This window comes from Stenella coeruleoalba, assembly GCF_951394435.1.
Source record: "Stenella coeruleoalba genome assembly, chromosome: 12".
Lineage (NCBI taxonomy): Eukaryota > Metazoa > Chordata > Mammalia > Artiodactyla > Delphinidae > Stenella > Stenella coeruleoalba.
Window position 1 is genome coordinate 39561207 of NC_137158.1, and position 2530 is coordinate 39563736.

Genomic DNA, 2530 nt, shown 5'->3' on the forward strand with positions numbered 1-2530 from the left:
ACGCAGCACTGCCCTGGGGCTTCTGTGATGTGCGGTGACTCCAGGCCACAGAGGGTTACACCTTTTACCCTGAGGAGCCTTGGAGATTAGATCATTCCTTGACCCCCAGACACACATAGAGATGGAAAGTTAGTCTTCAGCACCCAGAAAGGACCTCTTATTCTATCTTCTCAACCGTGGATGGAATGAACAGTTGCCACCAGTGTATGGAGCTCTTCTCATGAGAGGAGGGGCCTCAGCTGGTTCACAATGAATTAGCTGCTTCCTCTGTGCACGGCCCCAGCTTTACACACATCTGCTTACTTAATTCTCACAGCAGCCCTGTGAAGGAGGTGCTGGTATTACCACATCCCCACTTCACGGTCAGAAAAAACTGAGGCATGACGATGAAGGGGGCTTCTGTCCACAAATAGAATCAGAACCCAGCAGTGGGCTCCAGTGGCCACCCTCCCCATTGGTCATGCTAAGCATGACCTCACCAGGGCCCAGGACGCCTGGCGGTTCAGGGAGAGTTCGGGTCATTTACTTGGTGCCTAAACCATGAGTTGGAGACACGTTTGACCTTTATATTGTGTTTGGAGAGGAAAAAATAATCTACTTTCTTGACGCCTGGTTTTGCACATCACCGGAAAAGGAACAGTCAATGATTCCGTAGGGAAAGTTTGAGGGAGATGGGAAGGGAGCCTGTGTCAACAGCTCAGAGGAGCGGAGAGAGAGGCAGGCTGGTCCTGTGTTAGATTCCTGGGGCAGGAAGAAAGGGGGCATGTGGGCCAGGGGCTGTTTTCCATTTCCCCTTATTCTGATTTGGGGAGCTGTAAGCTGGGCTTTCTCCTGTGGCACTTGTTTGGATGGGTGAAGGGGTGTCAAAGAAGAGCAGCAGGGGGGCTGCCAGGGCCACACAGGACTCCATCCCTCTGCCCAGAGGGCAGGGGGCTACAGCCAAGCCTCACAGTCACTCTGGGGCTGGGCCACTGGATCCAGGGTCAACTAGCTGACCGAATGAATGGACAGAAATGTTGGAAGTCCCCACATGCCAGACACCACACCGGGCAGTCACACTGACAGTCTCAGGCAATTCTTATTAAACCACATGCTATACAGGCCGTGCGATCCTCATTTCTGGATGAGGAAGGTACAGTCCGGGAAGATTAAGCGATCTGCTCAGGTCACTCAGCTAATAAGTCAGAGAGCCAAGGTTTGGACCCTCAGTCCCCGTATGCAATGCTCTTTGATGGTACCGCAGCAGCAGAAATACCAGTGTCAACTCAGGTCACAACTCAGTATGAATTTGAATCAGCCAATGGGACACATGCCTGATGATGTCATTCCAGCCTGCTTCCAGATCTCTGGGAACAAATCACGTTCTCTTTCCTCACCCATTCCTCACCTGCAGGGCTGGGCCAAACCAGCAGACGTGAACCCCTCCAAGAGGGAATGCTAATCTTAACGACATTTATCCAATGCGTACTAAATGCCATTTTGGTTGCATTATTTTATTTATGCCTCACAACAACCCTGTGGGGTGATTACTATGATTATTCCCATTTTATAGATGAGGAAGCCGAGCACACAGGGACTAAGTAAGGGCAGAGCATGCTCCCGCATCTGGGCATTCGGATACCTAGCCCTTCCCTCACCAGCACGCTCACGTTTCCGCTTCCCTCTTGCGGGTGCATGGATGCCTGAACGCATGAATGGAAGAGCATTTAGTCGAGTACCTCGAGGGACGCCAGATCTGACACTTTCACATGTGTCATCTCATCTTCGAGTGTGACTGGAGCATGAGCCCTGGAAGTGATGTGTGGATGAGCACAGGAATGGTTCCCATCTCCTGAGTTATAGAAAAAGGCAGTTGCCCTTATCTTCCTCACCTAACCTCCCATCAATTCCTGTCCTGAATGAGAACTCTTCTTTGCAAACACTGCCGGCCTCATAACGTAACAAAGAAGAATGCTCCAGGGGATTCGCTCCAAAGCTCTTTAGGGTGCTTATTTCCACTGCCGAGCCTTCCTCTAACAGCCTGGGAGCAAGCACCAGGGCTAATTCCTCTTTGCATTCCCTTCGGGCACCTGGCGCGCAGTGCGCTCAGTGTCGAAGGACTGAGTTGCTAGGCAGGATCACTTGAGTCCCTCGAATCTGCTCCACACCCTCTGTGTCTTCGAACCCCCCTTCCCCATTTCCTGCTCTGGGTTCCCCTCCAGAGCCTCTGAGCAGCAGTGAGGGGCCACCACCTGCCCAGCTGTGTGGATAAGGCCAGCTCGGGGAGCCTCAGCTGGTCGGGGAGAATAAGGAAAACCCCTCGTCATTTCCCCTCTCCTGCTTCTCATGCAAACACCTCACATTCCATTTAAATGCTCCATCTAAGATAATTTCTGGTATTGGAAATATATATATATATATATATATATATATATATTTTTTTTTTTTTTTTTTTTTTTTTTTTTTTTGCGGTACGCGGGCCTCTCACCGCTGTGGCCTCTCCCGTTGCGGAGCACAGGCTCCGGACGCGCAGGCCCAGCGGCCATGGCTC